The sequence below is a fragment of the Balaenoptera borealis genome, assembly GCF_965194805.1.
Source record: "Balaenoptera borealis genome assembly, chromosome: 11".
NCBI lineage: Eukaryota > Metazoa > Chordata > Mammalia > Artiodactyla > Balaenopteridae > Balaenoptera > Balaenoptera borealis.
This window is the reverse complement of record NC_138868.1, coordinates 88,301,618-88,328,100: the sequence shown is the minus strand read 5'-3', so window position 1 is coordinate 88,328,100 and position 26,483 is coordinate 88,301,618. Positions and strand designations below refer to the sequence as shown.

Below are 26,483 nucleotides of genomic sequence, written 5' to 3'. Positions count from 1 at the left end.
GGCATGTGGGATCTTCCCAGACCAGGGCTTGAACCCGTGTCCCCTGCATTAGCAGGCAGATTCTCAACCACTGCGCCACCAGGGAAGCCCCCTGAATTGATGTTTTATAATGTGGAAAAAATACAATACAAAAACATTATATATATGGATAATGTTGAACCTTGATAACATCCAAAAGCATGTAACCAGCATGTAACTTAATTCACATAATTTTGCAGTGTGGAAAGCTAATGAGGTCTAAATAGACAATATTCCAGACAGGAACGACTTGATAGTACATTCATTAGGCTACCTCTTCATATGTCAGTGTTTTAATTGGACTTCTGTAGAGCAGGTTAATAATCAGCTCAACCTTGAATTTTGTGGTTAACTTAGATCCAAGGAAGACTAAGTAAATAAATAACTAAATCTACACTTGGACACATCATAATTAAACTGCATAACACTAAAGACAGAACATAAAAGAAAACCTGAAACACTAACAGGGAGGAAAAAGCATTATCTACAAAGGTAGATAATTAGGTTAGATTTGCAACAGACTTCACAGTGGCAACAATCGAGGACAGAAGAAAAAAGGAAAATATTTTTCAAGAAAACAGTTGACAATCTAGTATACCCAACTCAACTATGATTTAAGGGCAAAGGTAAAATGAAGACATTTAACAATAATCTTGAAAGAATTTACTAGTTATTCATTCTCATTGAAAAAATTACTCAAGGACACACTTTATTTTTTTTCCTGTATTTACGTTTATTGATTCAATCCTTTAATCATTTATTCAACACATACTGACTACATGCCAGGTACTGTTCCAAGCACTAGAAATACAGCAATGAACAAAACAAAACCCCTGCCTAAATGGAGTGTAGTTCACCTACTGCAATTACTAGTGTAGTTCACAGTACTGAGCATTTGGCCAGGTAGCAGTTTCAAAAATAAGGAAAATGGGTAACATGGGGTGTGGTCATCTACAAACAGTGGCATTAACATGCTGTCCTGGGAGAAGCAAAAGAAATGAGAGCTAGGGAAGAGCAGACAATAGAGGGTCTTAGTGCTAAGCCACAGAGTTTGAATTTCATTCTGTAATCGATAAGAGAAGGACACACTTTAAAGGAATTAAAACATTGAAAGTAGAAGGAAGGAATGAGAAGCAAGAAGCGATGTGACAAAAAGAAATTGGTAAATAAAAGAATATCTAATCACTAACTGTAAAATAATAAAAGTAATACTGACTACTTTGAAGGTAAAACACAAGTGGAAATAAAATACCAGACAATAATAATGTGTAAAATAGAAAGAATATGATTGGAATGAAAAACTCTGAAAACCTTTTATTATTCAGGAGGAAGAGATAAATTGTTCTAGATTTTAAGTCAAATTATGCATGTGGAAATTATAAGGGTAACCACTAAAGTTCTAGCAATGAAATAAATAAATTCAAATAGTTCAAAATCTGAAAACAAAAAAAAATAAAAGAAAACTTAAGCTAAGCAACAGAAAAAGAATTGCAGACAATTTTTCACATTGTGGCAACTAGCTCTTTTTTATTTCAATTAAAAAATTTCTCACTATCAATTATGAATGATTTTGAGTGTATGGGCTGAGGGAAAGGGGAGAATATTCCTCTATGCCTACTATGTGCCTATCAACATAGTGCTAAATGTTAGTGTTGTGTAGTGTTAGTTTGGTGGTGAAATGATCATATGCATAGAAATTCCAACAGAGTTAACAGAAGACTATTAGCACTATAAAGAGAATTTAGGAAAGTTTTGGGGACAAGACCAACTTGTAAAAGTCAGTAATATTTTCCTATACCAGCAACTATCAACTAGAAAATATAATTGAAATAAGATGCTATGTATAATATCAATCAAAATGAATAAATTTCTAGGAACAAACCTAAAAAGGAAAGCCAATATCTTTGTGGAGAAATATTTAAAACTCTATTAAAGACATAAGAAAAGTTTTGAATAAACAGGCCAATTTAATGTAGTAAAGATGTCAATTTTCCTCAAATGAATCTATAAATGCAGTACAATTCCAGTCAAAATTCCATCTATATTTCTGAAGAACTTGAAAAACTCTTCTAAAATTTGTTTGGGAAAATGAAAGTCCATGAATAGGTAAGCCACAATTGAAAAAGAAGAGAAAAGACAAAGTTTATTATATCAGATATTAAGACATTTGACAATTATATGGTTTAAAAAACACATTATTGGTTATGGAACAGACAAATAGATCAGTGGAATAGAATAAAGACTCAGAAATTAAGCTGTATATATGGGGGACTTACACAGCTGACAGATAAAGTGACATATTAGAAAATGAAAGAACAGATTATTTTAGTGGCATTGGGAAAATTTTCACTCGAAGAGAAATTTGGATCCCTACTTTACACTGTATACAGAGGCAATTCTGCATGAGTTAAAGACATCATTGTGAAAGTTAAATCTTGTAAATCTAATAGAAAAATATTCATACAAAAAGCTCAACAACATCAACAAAAAAAAGACAAGAAACCCAGGGAAAAAATGGGTTGACAATATGTAAAGGCAATGTAGAGAGTGAAGTCTGAATGGCTAACAAGTTCATAAAGAGAGTCCTCAAATGCTGTAATCAGAGAAATTAAATTAAAGAAACACTGAGGCACCATGTTAAAGCTATCAGAACACAAACATTAGAAATGCACATGCAAAGTGTTGGTCAGGATATGTAGTGATAAATACTATGTTCTCTTGTGGGTCTGTGAAGTGGCATGTTCATTGTTGTTACACCCTGTGGCCTAGCGTATTCTTGGGTATTTGTCCCAGAGAATTTCTTGCACATATCTATGAAGATACATATAATGTTAAAATATGAACTAATATGTGTTAGAGCTCACGAAAGTATGAAATATTTGAAGAGAGGAGAAAGTAGGGCAAGTTGGTCAGATGCAAGTAAACTTGTTATCCTCTCCTTTGGGTTTGACTCTTGAGGGATGCCCATAAAGCCGTCTGGATAGGTATGAGGGAATCACAGAGTGTCTGGTTTATTTGTACAGGTCTTTATGCAAAGCTTTGCTTTTGGCTTGAGCCACATCTAACATGGTGAGAGAAGGAAAGAAACACAAGTGGAGAATGGTGTCTAGAGAAATGAACCAGAGGTATTGTGCCTGGTTCCACAGTGTAGAAGATATGAAGGAAATGAAAGGCCTGGAGACTGGGCTCAGGACAAAGAGGCAGCAACATGTGGGGACTTGCTAAGAACAAACCAATGGCTGTGTCCACTGACTTCACCAGTGGGTGTCTGCTCCGTAGGGCTAGGAGTGACCAGCCACATTTCAGTAGACGTCATCATAAAATGCCCAGGGGCCAAACCATATCCAGCTACATTCCCAAACCCAGGTATCGAGAAAAGGCATAAAGACCTACAGGTGAGGAATGTAAGCCCACTTTCCTCTGGTGGTTAAAATCACATGACTTCCCTTATACTTTCAGACATTGGAGAGGAGAGAGGGGAAGATGAAATATTCTAAAAAGGCAGAAAACTTACCTAAAAGAGAGTTAACCTGGTAGAAATAGTTAAACAGGAAGAGATGCAGATGCCTTTAAGTGGCATGGGAGATTAGATCAGTTTCAAAATAAGACGAAGCTGCATTTCTCCCCTGTATGCCTGAATGTAAAGTCTGTGGCATGTCTTTGCTACATTGCCATATGCGTTTTCATTGCACCAAATTAAGTATGTGATTCAGGCAATTCTTTTTCACACTTGATCTAAACAGATGGAAACCCTGTGGAGCAAATTACAGGATGATTCAGTGCAAGAAACACACTTTCACAAGGAAACAAGAATCATGAGGCCATGGTATTCATGTGTAATGGGTTCACCCACAACCTATTAAACAGATGTCCTTGTGGAATAAAAGCAGCTTCCATAAATCTTAATAGTTTTGACAAGCTGAGAAGCTTGAGTCAGCCTCACTCAGATGACTTCAGGGCTCCAGAAGAGTTCCCCTTGTCCCCACTTAAAAAGAAAAAAAATCTCCTGACAGATGCTATACTTTGCTTTTCAATCCTGAGTTAAAGCCTTTATTTTCCATTAAAATGCATGCAACTTGACTTAATATTGATTTAAAGCAATTTTCTCCAACTGTATTTTGAGTAATAATGTCTACCAACAGAGAGAATTTATTGTAAGATACTTGTTTCTTAATCTTAACTAATCAAAGATATGGAACCGTTCAAATTAGAACTTCCGGTTAACACCTGGAGCTAGCTCTGACCACTTCACTGCCTTGGTATTTTCCAGGCTAAAGTTACCCCCACCACACGCATTTATCACTTTCAAGGCCTCCAAAATGGAGACAGAGTGAACTAAGAAGCTAGTACCATGCAGTTTGGGGGAAAGGACATGATTAGTTATTGAGTAAGGTCACATCCTAGCGTTGTTTTTCACTTAGCCAAAACCTTAAACTGAGTCTCATTCATGTAAAGGAGATAATAGGACTTCCTGCACTGTTGTAGGGAAATTTAGTTGGTTCAATATGTGTAAAAGTTCCTTGTATTTCATACAGTTTGTCATAGTTATTCTAATTTCAGGAACTGTTTATAAGAAAGTTATCTAATATATGGAAACACTTATGTACACAGACCTATTTGGTGCAGCATTATTTATGTATAAGTACAAATAAAATAAGAGAAAGAGAGGGGACTTCCCTGGTGACGCAGTGGTTAAGAATCCACCTGCCAATGCAGGGGACACGGGTTCGAGCCCTGGTCCGGGAAGATCCCACATGCCGAGGAGCAGCTAAGCCCGTGCACCACAACTACTAAGCCTGCGTCCTGCAGCTACTGAAGCCCGCGCGCCTAGAGCCCATGCTCTGCAACAAGAGAAGCCACCGCGATGAGAAGCCCACGCACCTCAACGAAGAGTAGCCCTCGCTCACCGCAACTAGAGAAAGGTGGCTTGCAGCAACGAAGACCCAACGCAGCCATAAATAAATAAATAAATAAATAAATCTAAAAAATACATTTATTTAAAAAAAGAGAAAGAGGAAGAGACATAGTTAGCTCTTTGTCTGGTAACTTTTGACCTTGCTTTCTAAGTATCCAGGTTTGACAATTATCAGTCCATGAAACAGGGTTCACCCACAAATTTGAAAAAGTGTTTTTGGAGTAGCTATATTTTCCCTTAAGATCTTATACTTCTTCCCTGTCTATCCCCACGTGTCTTTATATATCTGTGTCTGTCTGTATCTTCTGTGCTAAATTCTGACTATGTGCCAGGTACTCACATGGGAAGCAACGTAGAATTGCTGTTTGTTGACTGTTAAGCCTGAGAATAGAAAGAAAGATACTGAGTAATTAATTGCCCTCCTCTTTCCTCCGCCTCTCCATTTCTGTCTCTGTCTTCATCACTTCCCTCTCAAATGCACACAATCAAGAAAGCCTCACCCGGCCCTTAACTCTTGTCCTTATGTTCCCTGTCCTCTGTCCGTACCATCCTATACTTACAGTTTTCTCCTGCTTCATGTACAAGCTAAAGGGTCTTTGAACTTCATTTCCAGTGCTCCTTATTTCTGGCACCCATATCCTTGGTGTTCAAGCTTCCAAAGGGCAGAAATTAGGTCATAAATTTGTGGATTTCTTACTCAGAACAGGAATCATTGCCTTTGAACAACACATTGCCTTTTTACAACACTTAGTTCTAGAAAACTGATAGTGATTCCTGTTCAAATGCAAAGAAATTTTGGCCAGTGAAGATATAATTGATTCCACTGTATGCATCTATTAGCAAATCCATTTTAGTGTCTATTTGAATTCTCTTTTGAAGCAGTATTTTTTTTACATATTATTGGTGCCCTCATTAATCAGTTTAATAAAATTTTTGACATGTGTTAACTTTATATTTGTGTGAGTCATGATATTAGTCTTTAAAAAATTATACCTTAACATAGCCAGTGGGGAGGGGAAAACGAAACCATTTGATTTCTAATATTTAGGGTTGGTTTTGCCCTAGTTTTTTGGGGGACGGGGGGTGGGGGAGACAGGCTCTGTTCCTCACTAGTTGTTTAACAGTAGATAAGGGCCTTGCTTCATCTGAGCCTTAGTTTCCTCGTCACCTTCCCATTCTGAAAATGGGGGACTCTCCCTCAGAATGATCAGGAAAACCGTTCTGTGTCTACTCAGCTTTCTCCAGGTAAAATGTTCTTTTCAGTATTTCAGTTTTGCCCTGGTTTTATCTAACTTTAGTGCTGTAAACAAGGAGGCTCTAAGTAAGAGTAAAAGGTAAAGTTAATAGTTATTTGAGAAGTTTTGGTGAGTCTTTGTTGGAATCCCTCCCAGAAATTGAGACAGTGGATGACTCTAAAGTGGGTAACAAATGTTTTTCAAAGTGAGCTACTTTCCAATTCTTTAACTAATCAGTTGATAGATCATTAAACAAATTTTGGTTACAGAACCCTGTATTAGTTTCCTGGGTCTGCTATAACAAAGTACTACAAACTGGGTAGCTTAAAACAACAGAAATTGATTGTCTTACAGTTCTAGAGGCTAGAAGCCTGGTACCAAGGTGTCAGCAGGGCCGTATTCTCTCTTAAATCTATAGTGGAGAATCCTTAGCCTCTTCTAGCTTCTGTTGTTTGCCAGCAAGCCTTGGTATTCCTTGACTTGCAGATGCATCACTCCAATCTGTTATCAGATGGCTATTCCTTGTGTGTGTTTACCTCATCTTCCCTCTGTCAGTCTCTGTGTCTCAGTTTCCCCTTTTTATAAGGGCACCAGTCATGTTGGAATAGAGGCCTGCCCTGTTCCAGCATGACCTCATCTTAACCTAACTAACTGCACCTGCAACAACCCTATTTCCAAATAAGGTCACATACTAACATATTGGGAGTTAGAACTTCAACATATGAGTTTGCGGGGGGGGAGGGGGGTGACAATTCAACCCATAACAAGGAGAAAGTTAGAATTCTAGAGGAAAGAAATTGCTAACTCGTAGCCAGATAATTGACCAAGAACCTTGATAATTCTGTATGTTCTCTGGGTTTTTTTGTTTTGTTTTTTTCAGGCTCTAAGTCAATAAAATTTGGGAGTCCAGCTGAGTCCCTGGGTATTCATCTTTGGTTGGAGAACTGCTTGGAGGCTGGTTAGGTCCATCAGAAGCATAATACTCTTCCAAGGTGGCTTGGCGTATGGAGCTCACCATGGGTAAAGGTAGTGGTAATGTGTGGGTGAGCCAGCAGGAGAGGTAGGTGAGTCCAGACACAAGTTGAAAAGGACATTTCTACTCTGGATTCACTTCCCAGCACATCATAGAAAGCAATTCCTACTGGACCCAGGGAAAGTACCTGTCTTCTCAGTAGAGTAGTGACCCTCTCCTTCCAGAGTCACAGATTTATGAGTTTTCCTGTTGATTTCTTTATTTTCATCTCCCTAGTTGCTTAGAGGAAAATCAGGATAATTTTGAATGTAGAGCTTTCAACCTAAAGTCTTTTATTGCTCCTGAGTTTGTGGTTTTGGGTATTACTCATACCTTTACATGCACAAAGTAAGCTTGAGTTGTTATGTGGTCATTAATTAATCAATTAATCTAAGTAAAACCTTCCCTGTTAGGCATTTCTTGTATTATCTTTCCAGTGAGTTTGAAACCAGGTTTCCAAATAATTTCTGATCATGAAAGATCCTTTGGCTTAGGATTCATGGTAAAGTTCATGGAAAGCCTAGGGGTGTTAACTTCTTTCCCGGCTGTATTCCAGCTGGTTTTAAATCCCTCTGCTTGCTTTGGCTTTCCCACATTACCTCTTTATGTGGGTGTTATAGGAACCTTCCTCTCAGTGTCCAATAAAACTCACCCCTTCCCTCCTAATCTTGCTACAAAAAGTTGGAAAAAACCCGATGGTAATCTTACCTTAAAATTAAGGCCAGAGGATAGACAGAGGCAACTAAGAGGATGAAGTTAGGAGTGGTTGTAATTTTTCACGTTGAACTGTTTGTGAGCAGCAGTCAGGAAAGAGCCCTACAGAGGGGATGGCCCTTTATGTAATGAGTTCTTTGGAGGAAATATGTGTCTCATGAGAATTAGAAGTTCGCCTAGAGATTTAAGAAAGGCTTAGCAATTCATATGTGCTACCAGCCAAAGGCAAAAAGGAAGTTGTTCTTGTGGGTGGTCCGAGGTCCATGGAGCCATGGGATTGTCTGACAGATAAATATCAATGAGGAAAAAGAAAGAAGGGATTTCTTTTAAGCAGACAGCTGGACTATTTTTAAGTCATCCAAGCACCGAGCACTGATGGGGGTGTTCCAATGTGGAGAGCACCACACTCTCCCAGCAACCCCAGAGATTGGGGTTCTTGTCTCTGTTCTGCTATTAGCTAGTTGGAGGATCGAGTACAAGCCCTTCATGTCTTTGAATCTCTCCTTCCAAACTTAACGCTCTTTACCATTGGCTCTGGTTCAAACAACTTTTTCATGGGTCTGTCCTTTTGCTTGAAAGCTCTTTTGACCAAAACTTTCTTTAAATGCATATATATGCATTTGGGAGGAATACTGTTAGTGCTGTTATGAATAGTGTCATTGGTATTGTGTAATGGGGGCAACTCTGTGACAGGCACCACAGTTTGAGTGATTTATATCTGTCACTTTCTTTAATCCGAACAGTGATCCTAAGAAGAGAGATGATCACCCTTTACAGCTGCGGAACTGAATCTCATGTAGGTTATTAAAGTGTGCAAGTGGAAATGGACAGTTAAAAGGCACCCAGCCAGTAAATAGGGCCAGTGGAAATGGGACTCAGACAGGCTGCTGAGCTTTTGAAGGTGGGAAAGGCCTGTGATGAGGGGTGGGCCGGTGGGGGCTCCCTTGTTCAGGGAAGTGGCCGAGGGAGGCATTTGGGAGACAGAGGAGGTTGCTGAGCATCTCAAGGAGGAACCGAAAGACAGGGAAAAGTACAGAAGAGGAAGGTGCTAGGACACCAGATTCTCACTAAAAATTATCTTTACTCCCCTTTTTATAATTGTGAAAATAACACATGCACATTGAAGAATAATCAGATAGTACAGAAAAAATTAAGGAACCGAAGAAAAATATACTATAGGCCCTTTTCCACAATTATTCTCATTACTGCATATTACCTTCTAATTTTTCTCTGTTCCCATTTTCCTCAGGTTTCAGTCTGCTTAATATTAAATCATAAACATTTTCCCATGTTGTTACATACTTTTTTTATTTTTAATTTTACTTTTTAAAATTTTATTTATTTTTGGCTGCGTTGGGTCTTCATTGCTGTGCGTGGGCTTTCTCTAGTTGCGGCGAGGGGGGGCTACTCTTCGTTGCAGTGCGTGGGATTCTCATTGCAGAGGCTTCTCTTGTTGCGGAGCGTGGGCTCTAGGCGTGCGGGCTCAGTAGTTGTGGCTCGCAGGCTCTAGAGCACAGGCTCAGTAGTTGTGGCACACGGGCTTAGTTGCTCCACGGCATGTGGTATCCTCCTGGACCAGGGCTCGAACCCGTGTCCCCTGCATTAGCAGGCAGATTCCTAACCACTGCACCACCAGGGAAGTCCCACATAGTCTTTATTATTATCATTTTACATGGCAACATACTAGTTCATCATATTATGTATAAAAAACCATTTCTCCATGGTTGGATATTGGGAGCTATGCAGTTTTATGGGTAACTTAAAATAGATTTTTCATAGGTGGTATTTCAGTTCATTACATCTGGAGGAATCTGGTTTCTAGGAACCCTCTTGGGTTCAATGGACCTATAGATTTATTAAAAATGAGAGTTACCCAGTATCTATTCCACCAGCCGTTTGTAGAAGATAAATATTAGAAAGTTGGTAACATGGAATTAGTATTCTAAAAAATAGAAGAAGATTAAAAAGGAATAAAGGAATGGAAAGTGCTCTTTGGGTGTCAAGGAGAGTCAATGAGGAATTTAAGACATCAATAGAGAGATTAGTGACTATAATAATGTATTTCCGTGTTCTATATAAGAAGACATTCGGCATAGTCTGTGCGAAATGAAGCCAGAATTCCAAGTAGAAATGGAATAACTTTAAGAAAACTTTTCTTGGCACTGTAAGCTCACACATGTACTTTTATGTGCTACAAAGTTGAAAAAAAAAAAGAAAATTCTGAAGTCCTGAGGCCATAGCTATAAAAAAAATTAAGGTTTTAAAGTAGATTTGTGAGAGTAAGAAAATATGTGTTACAGTATGCTGCTGTTCTATACAGTGCTTTTTCATGCTGGCAAATGTTTTCCTTCTGCTAATGTGAACAATTATTTTTGCTGGCAGAAACAGTTCAAATAAAAGTAGAAGCAAGCCACCATTTCTTAACATAGTAAAGCTGAAAATTTCAAACATTTAATGAAAATTTTTTACACATTTATTTCATTGCTATTCAAGGGAAGTAGTAGGCATTCCATGAAAGTTTGTGTTTATGACAAAAGTAAATTGCTAGTGTAAAGGTATTTGGAGGCTAAAAGTATGATAACTAGGAGATGATGTAGAAAGAAACAAGTGTATCTATTTTAAAACATTATTATTATTAGCTTCAGCCCTCTCTGACTCTGACAAAACTAGGTGAGTCTGGAAAAGACAGGGCAAGTAGACTAACAAATATTCATTCATTTCTTCTTTGTGTTTAACAGAAACCGAATTTCGCTCAGTGCGTCCATGGGTCCAGATAAAATACTTTGCCAGGCTTGCTTGCAGTTAGGGGTGACTACGTGACATTTTCAGCTGATGAAATAATTAACAAAACCTGCTAGGTTCTGCCCCTTTGCTCTTTCTTCCTTCTCATTCTTGCCTGGAAAGCAGGTAGTGAGGGTGAAGGTAATGGCCAACCTGAGACCATCTCACAGCAAGGATGAGGAATTAAGCTACATAATGAGAATGGGGGAGTGAAAAATAAGTAGGATCCTGGGGCACCGATGACACCATGGAACCCCTGGACCACTTTTCTCTGTACTTCGTTTTATGTGAGGCAAATTATGTGAGGCTGTTTGGTTAAGCCACTGTCATCAGATTTCTGTTACATCCGGTGCACACAAATCCTAAATGATGCAAAGCCCTTGATATAGTCTCTTTTTGTAACCTATATTTTTATTTATAAAGTATCCATTACGATAATGATGTGTTTAAGGATTTTTGTTCTCAAACCCTCTGAGCTATTAATTACATTAATGAGTTAACATTTGTAAAGTATTTCCTCTTGCTCATCACTGTATTTAATGCCAAAGTGTCTGACCCATTGTGTGCACTTAATAAATATATATTTACAGGCAATTTGGAAAGTTGTTTTGGCAAATTGTGTGTATATATACACACACACATTCGCACACATATCTTTACATAAATGTATATGTGAGCAAACATTGTATATAGTTATAATTATAAATTATGTGTTTAAAAATACTTGTAGGGCTTTAAAATACTCAGATATTAAAGAATTACTCTATGAGAATAATTGCCACTATTTATTTACTTTCCAGTTAGGATTTGTATATGGCTGTGATAGTGGACATTTTTGTGTTGCAGTGAACTCTAAGGTTTTAGACAAACATAAGAGAACTGATTGGCTGAAAGGGAGATAAGGAAACAGTGACTTTGGATTCCCTCCAGCAACATTTGTCAGACCACCTGAATAAACATTCTGCACAAACCAGCCAAAACAAAACACACAGGATTTTAAACTCAAGTACTTTTGGAAATACAGAGTGTTATACCATTCTTTTCCTGGTGGTTCAAGGTCCATTAAAGTTGCCTACAGTAGAGAAATCTGTTCAACTTTGTTTAATCCAGCATTTCCCAATCTTTTGTGTGATTATGAAACCCTTCTTCCAAGTTACGTCAATTAATACCCATTGGAAATATGTGACGGATACTCTGGGAAACCCTATAATACAGGGACTAGAAACACGTAAAATTACCACTATTATTTAGTGTTGACCTAGAAAGTCTAATGCAGTTAAATAATAATCAGAAATAAGACATATGATTTTTGGAAAAGGGGAAAAAAATTAAGACTTTTTACAGAAGACAGAAATTCCTATTTTACCGTGAGAGTGGGATATTTACTTTGTTCTCTACTTTATCTCTGATGGCCAGAGTACCTGTGTAACACATAGATGCTCAATAAATACTTGTTGATGGAAGGAAGGCTTAATGAAGAGAGGAAATCTCCTGAGAAACCAGTACGCCAGAGAAACACCCTGGGAAAGCTGTCCAAGAGCCATGGCTTTATTAGCTTTCTGGAGATTTGAACATGCCTCACATACTGCTTTTTCTCCAAATTTTCATTGTTTGGAATTTTGAGATTTATAAAAATCCAGTGACAGAAAATATGTGGACTTGATAGCTATCAATCAGATTCCTTCTCAACATAGTACTCCAGGAAAAACAAAACAAAACAAAACATAGTACTCCAGGTAACTACGACCAATTGATTGGAGTAGACAAGAGACCTTATTGCCATCTATAATGTAAGACTTAATATTCTTTTTTCCTGGTCAACTAACTTCAATTATTTTATAATCAGCAGACTCACCTCCCTAGCATTAGCTGAAGACAGGTGATTTTTTTCCCCCTCAAATACTATTGTGGTAGTTTTAAAATAATCACAAATTCTTTGACATTTCTCTCTTTGATGGAGGGAAACTAATTCCCCTTCCATTGAGTATAGACTGGAGTGGACTTAGTGAATCTCTTCTAATAAAAAGAATATAATGGGAGTGACTGTGAAACTTTGAAGACTGGCTATAAAAGGCACTGTGACTTAACTGCTAATTCTCTTTCTCTCTCTCTCTGTTTCTGTCTCTCTCTCAGATGATTCACTGTGGGAAAGTTAGCTGCCACATGGCAAGAAACCAAGGCCTCCTGCAGATAGACATGTGCGTGAGCCATCCAGCAGGGGTCCTCCAGCCCCAGTCAGGCCTTCAGGTGAGACTGCAGCATCTGCCAACGTCATAACTACAACCTAACGAGGGGCTCTGAGCCAGAGCCACCCAGATAAGCCACTTCTGAATTCCTGACCCTGAATAGAAACTGAATAATACATGTTTACTGTTTAAACCACTAAGTTTCAGAGTAATGTTTAATGTATAAAAGGATAACAAAACAATTAAAGTTTTTGAAAGAAATAAAACTCATTTACAGCCTCTTTTAAAACGCACCCTCCTGTATTCCCAATTTCACCACGTTGGTGTTGCCGACTTAGCTACTTATCCAGCAATACCTGCTTTTTTCTTTCTTCCAAAGCAGGGTCAGAAAACCCTTTTTATAGAGGGCCAGATAGTAAATAGTTTAGGCCTTGTAGGCCATGGGGTCTCTGTGACAATTACTCAGCTCTGCCCTTGTAGCATGAAAGCAGCTGTAGACAATATTTAAATGAATGAGTGTGGCTATGTTCTAATAAAAGTTTATTTATGGACACTGAAATTTGAATTTCACATAATTTTCACATCACGAAATGTTATTTTTCTTTTGGCTTTTTTCACCCATTCAAAAATGTAAAAGCCATTCTTAACTTGTAGGTCACTTAAAACCAGGCAGTGGGCCAGATTTGGCCCACGGTATAGTTTGCCAATTCCTGTACTAAAGTAATAGAATTCTTGATATTTAGCTGGCACATGGATGCCCAAAATAAAGACAACACTTTTTTCAGACAGTAGCCATGTAACCACGCTATGGTTACTGGGAATTAGGTGTAAATGATATGTAAAAATTTTGAGTCATGCTCTTAAAGGGAAGTGGTGGATTCTCCCCTTTTATTCCCCCCCTTTTCACTTCCCACTGGCTAGAATGAAGATCACCTTGGACCGTGTGGATGTCAGAAATGTCCTTGGTATGGTATAACAAATAGAAAGAGCCAGAATTCCTGCCTCTGGGCCATGTGCAGTCATACTGTTATGAGAATGACAGGTAAAACTACAATTGTTTTGTGCAGGGACCTCTGTTTTTAGGTCTTTTTCACACTTTGCCAAATCTATATTCTAACTAATTCAGCTGGTTAGACTTTGGCTAACATCTCTAAATGTAATGACAGGTTAATGTGTAGTACTTTCAAGAAGCACTGCAGACAGTGATTAACAGCTATGTGTGGAGTTAAAAAATTCACTCTTGGTTCCTTATCAAGTCAGGATAGTCTGGATATAGGACAGCTTTGACGTTTTTAAAACCAGAATTTCTAAATAATTGCAGGTTTTTGCCTTTTCTTCTGATTGTTGATTTCCTGCAGTTTGGAAGTGAACAAATGTGTCTTTATATCCCTTTTCTCCTCCGTCTATCACACTTATGGCCAAGGCAGGAACATTGTTAATTGGGAGAAACATAAACAATTTACTCCTTATAATCTCTGAGGAATAATTAATTCACATTGTCTTTTGTGGAGCTTATTTATATAAATGAATGGGTTTAAAAATTCACCCTCCTGCCACCCCCGTGGTCCTATGGATTTTCTCAGTTATATGATAGCTGAAAGAAATTGTAGTTATAAGAGACATACTTATCTTGTGAGCATATTTTATTTTCCCCAGCAGAACTTGGGGGGGTCCCAGGCTGTGAACAACAGTGGAAAAAGATCCCACAGCCTCAAAGTCTGGAAACCACTCTGAGACTCATCAGCCACCACTTGGCAGCACCAACGGATCAGGCATCGTCCAAACACAATTGTTGTGAGCTCTCGTGCTGACGTACAGTATTTCCCATTCATCTCTTTGCCCCTTTTCTCTCCTTTTTTTTCTCTCCCCGCCAGAAACCAAACTAGCTTGGACTCGTCTTCCAAGTCCTAGCTGCTGGAGTCACCGAGAGATTTCAGGGAGAAGCAGTCTTGGCCGAGGGTTAGAGCCAGAGGCCGGCTGGAGAAGGGAACACTGTCTGGATGTTGAGAGCAGCTGGAGCTTCGGAGGGAGAAAAGCAGCTTGGCGAATGAGGAAAGAATGTGCTTGTCACTTCAAGAGGCAAGAAACTTCGATTTTCCTCCTGCCTCTGCCAACAAGTGTTTATTGGAAAGGACAGAGTGGTGGTGATGGCAGGTGACTTCGGTTTGGATTTTATGGAATTTTTCGTGTTTATTTTACCTTCTCAAAGAAAAGATAAATGTACAAATCCCACAGTTAACTATTCTGAATTCTGCTTGTGTTTTTATTGGAGAAGTGAGTGTTGTTCCTCAGAGTTATTTTTAAGAATGCCACCCCTGGCCCATTTTGAAACTCTGCTTGCTTTCCTTGCATGTAAGCTAATATATGTGATAGGGATTTTGGAGAAAAGTAGCAGAGTGTATTTAAATGGAAAGTGAAGGCCCAAGGGAGACAAGATCCTGTTCTGAGAACATGAGAGAATTTACAGTTGGAGGAATCAGATGGGCCCATTTAGACAAAATAGGAAAGTTTTAGCTGAAACCAAAGGTGAGCTTATGAAAAGTTTGACATAGTTGGGGGGGAAAGTTTTTAAGATGTCATACTCTTTGGTCATGTTTTGATTTCTCTCTGATTTTCTTGGATTCTTATGGAAATGGATAGAACAACAGAGACTGTTTTCCCATTCTGAATTCCATTCGTTAGACTTGGAAAGTGTGACCTGATTTTAAGTATCCCTTTTAAAATGAACAGAAAGACAATCCAATATTAATATTTGAAAAATAATGTTACCATTTTAAAATCGCTTTCCTCCCTTTCTGAACTCTCAACATTTTTGCCTACTTTCAGAATTCTCCCTTTAATTGTACTTAACTGCTATTTTTTAAATTTGGCAGTGGGAATGTTAGTTAGTTGGATCTTGGAACATAAATACATCTAAAAGTTAAAATGGGGAATAAGTGGGAGTATTGGGAAGGGAAAAAATATTTCTTGAGTTCTACCTGTGTGACAGACCCCTTTTACTAGGTCCTTTCCTTGTTAGAATCTGTGAAGTAAGAATTATTATGACCATTTTAAAGAAGGGAGACTGAGGCTCAGTGAGGGTCTTTATAACTTGTCTAATATTACCTGATATTCTATTAATGGTAAAGTCAAGTTATCTGGATTTAAACTTCGTTTTGATTCCAAAGTCCGTATTCTTTCCACTGCCCCGATATTGTTCACATAATAACATCTGGGTTGATTATGTTTAAATTGATTAATCATTAAAAAGTTATTGATCAGAAGTAACCTGTATATATTATTTAGGACTCCTCTTTTGCTAGTGTGTTGTGATTCTAGGTAATGAGACTTTATTACAAGGATTCAAGGGACTACAGAGTCTTCAACTATATAGTTACTTTGCATCTCCAAATTTCCAAGACTGGAATTAGTACTGTCAAGAAAAAAATAATCTGATGTGGTCTCTTGTCATTACCCACGATGAAGTTCCTGGCCTGGCAAGGTTCACCAAACCACTTCAGACGTGGTGGCTTCCTCCACATCCAAACTGTGCGATAACTTACCTTTAACTTGGGCACTCTTTCCTGAGGCCAGAGTAGAAGTTTCACAAGGCATATCTGGTGTAAATCATTGCAAATTTTTTGTAGGAAGTGTCTCTTAGGGCTGCTGTTCTTAGAAGGAGATTGTAAGCAAAGCAGGAACTTGGAATTTTGTACTCTTTCCCAGCACGTGAAGAAACAAACTGGATGTAAAGAAGTCAATGAAAAGAAGCCAGTGAGGGCTCCCCTGGTGGCGCAGTGGTTAAGAATCTGCCTGCCAATGCAGAAGACACGGATTCAAGCTCTGGTCCGGGAAGATCCCACATGCCGCAGAGCAACTAAGCCCGTGCGCCCCAACTACTGAGCCTGCCCTCTAGGGCCTGCGAGCCACAACTACTGAGCCCTCATGCCACAACTACTGAAGCCCACGGGCCTAGAGCCCGTGCTCCGCAACAAGAGAAGCCACCGCAATGAGAAGCCGGCACACCGCAACAAAGAGTAGCCCCTGCTCACTGCAACTAGAGAAAACCCATGCACAGCAACGAAGACCCAACGCAGCCAAAAAATTTTTTAAAAAATAAAAAAATAAAAAACACAGAGCCTCTCCGATGGGTTGACAGAATTTTTTTTTTTTTGAGTATCTGCTTTGCGCGAATCATGGTGAGAATATTAAGAATCATTTTAGAAACTGGAAAAATTCTTAACCCAGAGAGATCATTACTTTGCTTTGCTGTGTTTCCACATACAGTAAATTCAACACAAACATGGCTTAGGGAGTATCTTAACCACTCTGGAAATGTAGAAGTATTTCTTATAATCCAGAATATTTAATCAGAACTTCGATTCCCCAAGCATTCTGAGTAATCAGTATTTTCCTTTGTGAGTTTCAGATGAAGAATCATTTGCATGATGACATATCTGGGTTGTTCAGTACACTTTCTTCTGAATCTTTCTTTAGCATGATGTGAGGTATACTTGGGAAATGTGCATTTAAATAGTAATAGCAGTGATTGTAGTGAATTCCAAGTGGGGATTTCATGCTCTAATTTCTGTGAATTGAGGGGTAATATTTTTATGTTATTGCTTTCTATAATAAAACCTAAACCCAGCTGCACATGTCTGGCAATTTAAAAGTTTCAATAAACTAATGCTTGGTAATAATACTGACCTATTTCTCCTAAGGATTAAATAAGTGGAGGTTTTATTTTACAACTACTTTTTAAAATAGTGTGTTATCATGTAGAACCAATGCTATGGGTATAATAGAACTTTGCTGTTAAGTCAATTGAATAAAACATGTACAGAGTTTTTTCTCTTGGCCAACACTCTCCTTTATAGGGCAAAGCAGATCAGAACAGTTGACCAGGGTGTTATATCTTCATAGGCCCCACATTGCTCTTGTCTTTTTTGTAAAATTGAATATATCTTAATAGACATACTTTTATGTGTCTAAAATTGAAGAACCTATTTATAGATGTTGCAGTCTAATATTTTAGTGATTCACTAAGTAAATTATTAAATAAAAATGTTTATTAAGGGGTAATTTTTAATTTCCTAGTTTTTTTTTTTAAATTAATTTATTTTATTTTTGGCTGTGTTGGGTCTTCGTTGCTGTGCATGGGCTTTCTCTAGTTGTGGCTAGCGGGGGCTACTCTTATTGCAGTGCATGGGCTTCTCATTGCGGTGGCTTCTCTTGTTGCGGAGCACGGGTTCTAGAGCACAGGCTCAGTAGTTGTGGTGCACAGGCTTAGTTGCTCTGCGGCATGTGGGATCTTCCTGGACCAGGGCTCGAAGCGGTGTCCCCTGCATTGGCAGGCGGATTCTTAACCACTGTGCCACCAGGGAAGCGGCACAGGGTATATCATTCTCAATATTTTGAAAGCTCATGTATTTACGATTAAAGAACAACTGGATAGAAAACATTATCTGGGTATATCAACTATCAACATGCCAAGTCTGGGCTTTTTTAGGACTTACTCTGGGCTACCACTGAACATGGTCTGGCCTCACCTTTTGGCCTGGGTGCTCAGTTTTTTTAGTGCTTGAATTACAAGGCATCAGGGAGACTAAACAGAACTTAGCACACCTACCTTTATATATAGTAATTTAGCTTTATGTAAAGCTTTAGCAATTTAGTAGAGAGGTTAATCACCTAGGTTGCTGGAGACAGACTGCTTGATGAAACCCTGGCTTTGGTTTTTACTAGGCTTTAACATTGGTCAAGTTTTGTGACCTCTGTCGGTCTCAGTGTCATCATCTGAAAAATTAGGAAAATAACAGTACCTCATCTGTATGAAGTGTGAATGAAATGATGCTTGTCAAGCACTGAGCACAACTCCTGGCAATACTAAAGACTTAATAAATGTTAGATGTTATGATTGTTGTTGATGATGTTGTGACTGTTGTAGTTCTTCATCTTTTTATTACTACCATGAGTATTTATATCATATCAACCAGAAAGTTAATATAATGTAAATTTATAATGAAACATGGGATAGTGCCTGGAATGCTTGTGTAACCTCTCTTCATTTCCTGGTTTAAAGATAATTTAGATATAGAACCAATAGTTAGAAAGCTGCCTGGTTAATGACAAAATTTCAGTTTATAGACAAATTAAAGCATCAATTATTTATTTATTTATCTATTTATTTATCTATTTATTTATTTTGCTTTTAGCTGGTATGAACCCATCTTACTATAGTAATCTCTGCTTACCTCTGCTGATAGAATGCTGAGTAAATTTATCTTTGATTAATTCTTTTTACTGAGGTGAAATTCACATAACATACAAGTAACCATTTTAAAGTGTACAGTTCATTGGCATTTACTACATTCACAGTGTTGTGCAAACACTCCCTGTATGTAGTTACAAAACATTTCATCACTCCAAACAAAACCTCATGCCCATAAATCAGTCACTCCTCATTTCCTGCTCCCCCTAGCCCCTGGCAGCCACCAATTTGCTTTCTGTCTTTATGGATTTACCTATTTTGGGTACTTCCTATAAATGGAATCATACAGTATGTGACCTTTTATGTCTGGCTTCTTCCACTTAGCTTAATATTTTCAAGGTCCATCCACATTGTAGGATGGATCAGTACTTCATTCCTTTTTTATGGCTGAGTAATATTCCATTGTATGTATATGCCATATTCTGTTTATCCACTCATCTGCTGATGGTCTTTGATTAATTTTTAAAATGGAAAATTACTTAATAAATACAGCCCAATAAAAAATACTTTCAACATGGGATTCAAAAGGGAAAATATTAAGATTATGAGATATAAACTCTATATAGCAACCACTGGATCTCCAATGACTAGTATATTTTATAGCACATAGTAGATACTCAGCAGATATTTATTGCATGAGTGAATGAATAAACCACTGTAATATGTTAAAAACTGACTTAAATATAGAATAAATGCTCTCTATTGCACAAACCCAAGTAAAAGGCAGAGGGCAAGGGAGCTCAATAGCGTCCACCCAGGTCAATCATAAGGGCACAAAGCAGAACGGAGAAGGGTGGATCTGGAGGGGCGAACTGAGAAAGCCAACATATGCACCAAGAGTCACTCAAGTCGTAAGTGGGCAAGTGGCTGCATCTCTTATTCAGGGCTGTGTAAGCATGAGTGTGCTTCCCCTCATTAAACCTCTTATATTCTGGCTATTAATGTAAGGAGTTAAAAATAGCATATAAAAACTAATGATTTTGATTAATATACAGTTACATTTTTGGAAACTGGGGCAATTTAAGACCCACAGAGTGACAGTAATGTGAAACTTTAGAAAAATTGAAACTTACCACACAATGTACATCGTATGCCCTAGATCTGATTGCAAAGAAGCAAAATGAAATTAATAGAAATTTTGCCAGTTTAAGGACTCTTGGAAAAGATCTTGTACCGAAAGAACTCGCTACACTTTTGCAAACATAAATCAACTTTAAGACATAATTTTCCTTGAATGGTTAAAGAATGAATGTCCTTGTTAACCTATTTTATGGGCATGATCAGAATACTTTCACCACCCAAAGCACTGTTTGGTTATTCTGCAGATTGTAATGAATTTGCTCTGCTTTAGAATTGCCTTATGTCCCATATGCTCTGATTTTTTAAGCTGGGAGTAATTTCATGATGCTTTTATTTAGCTAGCTTAAGATTTAAACATAAATGCTTATAAATAATTTTTTAACAATAGTTTTGTGATTTATGAACTTGCCAGGAAATAGATGTAGTCTATATACAGAGCAGTTTGACATATTTTATTGAGAGAGAGAAAATTCAGAGGTTGGGAGAAAGAAACATACATGAGTAAAAAACATGTAAATCATATATGGGAAATGGCTAAAGAAACGGATGTAATTTAACCTAAGTAAGGGGTGTTTGAAGACCAATTAATATGGAATTAGTATGCTGACTAGATCTTTCTCTTTATTAAGGGTACAGGATAATGAACTTAAAGAATATAAGTTAAGGATATGATTACTGGATTCAAATAGACTTGGGTAAGAGTCCCATCTCCAAACGCTAGCAGATTATAACTTTGGCAGATTCCTTAATTATCTGACCTTCAGTTTTCCCATATGAAAAATACAGATAATAACAATAATTACCTTATCACGTTGTGGGGAGGATTAAATGGGCTCAAATCTGCACCCTGATGCACAGCAAACATCCAATAAATGTAAGCTACTTTTATTGTTCAAAGTCAAGGACAATTTAAATATTGGAGAGGATCATCAAAGGAGTAAATCCTTCCCTTGAGAGCAGCTGAGGATATGAGAGGGTCATCTCTGTCTGCAAGCAACATTCTTCTCCAGGTAATCCATTTACGTACTTTTCTAGTCCACGATCCTAGAAGTAAACTATAAATAAGGAGCAACTGTTGTAAAAATACTTTTTATACTCTTTCAGTGTTGGCTGGCTATCTCTGGGAAGGAAAATTTTGCTACTGAAATTTCATGTTTGTCACTCTGAGAGTGGGTTGGAATCAGCCTGGCTGCTGATGGGACTATACTGAAGTTTCCAGTTGGGAGTCAGTGTCTGAGGCATATGCTGCTCTATGTGCCTTGCTCTTATCTCTCGGGCAAGCCTCACTATTTCAGTGAGACCAGCCATATCTGCCCAGTATTTTCTCCAAAGCCAAGGATGTCTACTTTGCCTGGGCATGTGGCAGGTGGAAGGACCAGGGGATTGACACTCCAGGAGCAGCCCTCACCAATGACTGTTGGAGTTGGTGGATGAGTTCTTGAACTTCTTTACTCCTTGGGTGAGAAAATATTCATTTACACTCTTTTCGCATGGGAACCATCCCAGTCACTCACATGGGACTGGCCTGATAATTCACCTATATTGGCTGCCTCATCTTCCTTGGCTCCTTTCCCCTACTCTCCCTCCAGTGTTTGGGGTCACCTCTCAAGTAAATTGCTTGCATTAAAAATCCTTGTTTCAGAGTCTGCTTTGGGGAGAGCCAAACTGAGGCAGGGTGTCAGTGACTTTCTTTTGTAATTTATATATTTTCCAGCTTAACTGACATATAATTGACATATAATTGTGTAAGTTTAAGGTGGAAAAATGTATTGATTTGATACACATATATATTGCATCTTTCATGTTTTCATCACAATACAGATTATAAGAGATTTGATGCAGATGAGAAAGGATGGGATTTATGGGGGGACTGGAAAGAAGAATGTCCATTCATTTTAATTACAAACATGTTACTTAATACAGGCATACCTTGGAGATATGGCAGGTTTGGTCCCAGACCACCGCAATAAAGCGAATACAGCAGTAAAGCAAGTCACACCAATTTTTTGTATTCCCAGTACATATAAAAGTTATGTTACATTGTACTGTAGTGTATTAAGTGTGCAACAGCATTATGTCTAAAAAAATTATATATTTACCTTAATTAAAAAATACTTTATTGCTAAAAAATGCCAACCATCATCTGAGCCCTCAGTGAGTCCTAATCTTTTGCTGGTGGAGGGTCCTGCCTCGATGCTGATGGCTGCTCACTGATGAGGGTGGTGGCTGCTGAAGCTTGGGGTGGCCGTGACAGCTTCATAAAATAAGACACCAGTGAAGTTTGCTGCACTGATTGACACTTCCTTCCACAGACAATTTCTCTGCAGCATGTAATTCTGTTTGACAGCATTTTACCCATAGTAGAACTTCTTTCAAAATTGGAGTCAATCCTTTCAAACCCTGCTGCTGCTTTATCAACTAAGTTTAGGTAATACTGTAAATCCTTTGTTGGCATGTCAGTAATTTTCACAGCATCTTCACCAGGAGTAGATTTTATCTCAAGAAACCACTTTCTTTGCTCATCCTCATTCATTAAAATTTTATCATGAGATTGCAGCAATTCAGTCCCATCTTCAGGCTCCACTTCTAATTCTAGTTCTCTTGCTATTTCTACCACGTCTGCAGTTACTTCCGCCACTGAAGACTTGAACCCTTTAAAGTCATCAATGAGGGTTGGAATCAACTTCTAAACTCTTGTTAATGTTGGTATATTGACCTCTTCCCAGGAATCACAAATGTTCTTAATGGCATCCAGAATGATGAATCCTTATCAGAAGGTTTTCAGTTGACTTTGTCCAGATCCATCAGAGGAATCACTATCTATGGCAGCTATAGCCTTATGAAATTTATTACTTAAATAATAAGACTTGAAGTTGAAATTACTTCTTGATCCATGGGATGCAGAGTGGATTTTTATTTGTTAAGAGACATGGAAACAACATTAATCTGTTGTAACACCTCCATCAGAGCTGTTGGGTGATCAGGTGCATTGTCATTGAGCAGTAGTATTTTGAAAGGAATTTTTTCTGAGCAGTAGATCTCAATAGTGGGCTTAAAATATTCAGTAAATCATGTTGTCAACAGATGTGCTGTCATCCAGGCTTTGTTATTCCATTTATAGAGCACAGGCAGAGTAGATTTAGCATAAATCTTTTTTTTTTTAGCATAATTCTTAAGGGCAGTAAAGTTTACAGAATGGTAAATGAACATGGGCTTCTACTTAAAGTCACCAGCTGCATTAGCCCCTAATAAGAGAGTCAGCCTGTCCTTTGAAGCCAGGCATTGACTTCTCCTCTTTAGCTATGAAAGATGGCATCTTATTCCGATAGAAGGCTGTTTTATCTACATTGAAAATCTGTTGTTTAGTGTAGCCACCTTCATTAATGATCTTAGCTAGATCTCCTTGATAATTTGCTGCAGCTTCTACATCAGCACCTGCTGTTTCACTTTGCACTTTTATCTTACGGAGACAGCTTCTTCCCTTAAACCTCATGAACCAACCTCTGCTAGCTTCAAACCTTTCCTCTGCAGCTTCCTCACCTCTCTCAGCCTTCACAGAATTGAAGAGAGTTAGGGCTTTGCTCTGGATCAGGCTTTGGCTTAAAGAAATGTTCATGGCACCCCAAAACAATTACAATAGTAACATCAAAGTCACTGATCACAGATGATCATAACAAATATAATAATAATGAAAAAGTTTGAAATATTTCGAGAATTACCAAAATGTGACACAGAGACACAAAGTGAGCAAATGCTGTTAAAAAAAAAAAATGGCACTGATAGGCTTGCTTGATGCATAGTTGCCACAAACATTCAATTGGTTAAAACACGGCATCTATGAAACAATAAAGCGAAGGGCAATAAAATGAGGCATACCTTCACTAGGTGCCAGACACTGGGCTAAACACTGGTGGCATAAGACATGGGTCCTACCCTGGAGAGACTCACATTCTTTTAGGAAACACAGACAGCAATTCTTCATTAAAATCCAAGGTGACCCATGACTTATTTAAGCAAACTGAGTGCAAAGTGCTTATGGGAGTACAGATGGGAAAGAAGCCCAGAAGGCTGATGGAGGTGTACTTCAAGTTCTGTGATATTGCTACTAAAGGATGAGTAGGACTTTGGTGGAATAGGGTTGAGAAGAGCCTTCTAAGCAGGGAAAACATCTTGCATAGAGCTTGAAGATGCATGGAGTGTTTGGCTGGACAGTTAGAGAAAAGTTTATTGTGGGGTAGAAAAGTGGCAGGAGATAAGGCTGAGAGAGTGGAAGAGCCTGAACATGTAAGTTGTAGAACAGATGATAGCATGGGGAAGGACTTGATGCATCAGAAAAAGCAAGTGCCATCATGCCTTGTTCTAACACTTCCTTTTCTGTATGTCTCCAGGGCAAGGAGAAAGGGAGAGGAGAAGAAACTCACAAGAGAGGCTGTGTATTTTCAGCTACCATTCATGAATGATGATCATTTGCCAGGCCCTTCCCAAACCTTATCCCATTTTATCCTCTTGATAAGCCTTTGAGATAGGACTATTAAGACCTTTCACTGGTGAGGACATTGAGGATCAGAGGAGGTCTAGAAAATTTTAAAGTTCAGAGTTCATGATTGCCTGGTTCCAAAGCCATTAACCACTGCATTATACTACTTCTCTTTTCGAAGAAGCAAATGTGGGGTGGACAGAAGTTGCTGTGACTGTTATTGTCCGGATTGGTGCAACAGCTAGGTGGAGGCCACTGAAAGGAGAGGCCCAGTTGCTGACTTCTGCTTATCTGGGGCAACGAAGAAACCAGAAGGAGCAGCCATCATGTTGAAAGTCATTTGTTTTATTATTTACTTTGGTGAAGTCTCCAAGAAGTATTTTGGATTTGGAGTATTTGTTTGTTCAATAAATTCATTCTTAGCAATTGCTAACATCATCCAACGGAGGAAGAAAGAATAAAAAATTAACTTAAGTCACAACAATGGCAATGCCAGTGCTATAGAGCAAGTGAGTTTTGGCCTGTGGTTAATCATTTCCTCTAAGAGCCCTCATACAGTACCACCGTTAATTCTACAGCACTTCAAAGTTTATCTTTTCTTTTGTAAAAGCCTTAAATAAACAAAATCATAGCTTTTCTGCTATGTTCCCAGCACTTTTGAACTCTTTGATTTCTTTTGAAGTTTAATGGTTGTCTTCAGAATCTAGTTACTTGAATGAAAATGTTTGCCATTAAATTGTCAGTTAACAACAGCTCAGGAGAAAGTTGACCTAATTGGCATGACTTTTAAGTTTTTTTCTATTAACGCCATTCTTAAATCCAGATAGACAAAAAGATAAAATGGACCATATCTTTTCATAAATAATGAAAAAACAGACATTTAAATGCTTTTGAAAATGCTAAGCACCATGCATTCTCATGCTACACTATAGTAGAACAGGGAAGGAGTACAGAGACAGTCTGGGAAATGGGATGCTCCCTTTTAAGCACGTGATCAAAGCATTAATGAAAAAGCTCTGCAAATTCCGCAATAATTGATTCTTAATCTTCTTCTAGGCTAGTAAATAGTCTTATAATAAAAATCTACTATAGTCAGTGCAACTTAAAAATTTTTTTAAACATTTTTTAAAAAATCTTAAAAACATTCCATTTCTGTAATGGATTTTAAAATACCCACATCATCTGGGGCCCTAAAATCTACACCCCAGAGTTCTAAGAACATCATGGAATGTGGGGACTGGACGTTTTGAGCAGTAATTGTTTCAGGCAGCAATCTTATAGTCAGCTTTAAGTCATCTTCCCATCAGCCACTTGAAACCCTTTAGAGCTGGGACAGTGTTCACTCTATATCACAGACTCCCAGTGGTCTTTGAGAAACAACCTGGAAGTTAAGTTGCTGCTTGTGATGATGGCTGGTTCCTCTTTAGACTGCAGAGGAAAAAATCTGATGCATTCATCTAAAAACTTGATTTGCTATGGGAATTGCTTTGGCTAATGCAACTTTTAAGATCTGTTGGTTCACTCAAAGGTCGAGGAACATTTATATAAGGAATCTTCAATAACATTCTTTCAGCTTGGCAAGCCGTGAATGCCCTGATGCCAGTTTTTCCCTCTTTTGAGTATTAAATTTGCGTACGCCTTCATTTGAATTCCCACCAAATAGTGAAATTGTTTTCAAAATATGCAGATAACTTCGTGTAAAGCTAGAGACTTTTGTTCTACTTTTATGTCCTTATGTCCTGACCCTCCTGAGTAAGTCCACAATAAGGGTCCCTCTGCCCAGTGTCGTTTGAGGCAATAGAATGAGACTGAGTT

General features: G+C 38.2%; 1 protein-coding gene across 18 annotated transcripts in view; it reads left to right on the top strand.

Annotated features, from left to right (window-relative positions):
- Positions 1-26,483, top strand: part of LOC309606460 (uncharacterized protein) — a 112,163-nt gene that overhangs the window by 35,641 nt on the left and 50,039 nt on the right. For 12 of the 18 annotated variants that reach the window (XR_014231837.1, XR_014231838.1, XR_014231839.1 and 9 more), the window contains 2 exons: positions 12,809-12,922; positions 14,736-15,015. The gene's annotated coding sequence lies outside the window, so the exon portion shown is untranslated. Of the gene's footprint in view, positions 1-8,637; positions 8,691-8,721; positions 8,796-12,808; positions 12,923-14,735; positions 15,016-20,820; positions 20,887-21,089; positions 21,202-21,295; positions 21,651-24,579; positions 25,320-26,483 lie in introns of those variants that run through there. The other 6 variants (XR_014231847.1, XR_014231848.1, XR_014231851.1 and 3 more) reach the window with 5 other exon arrangements.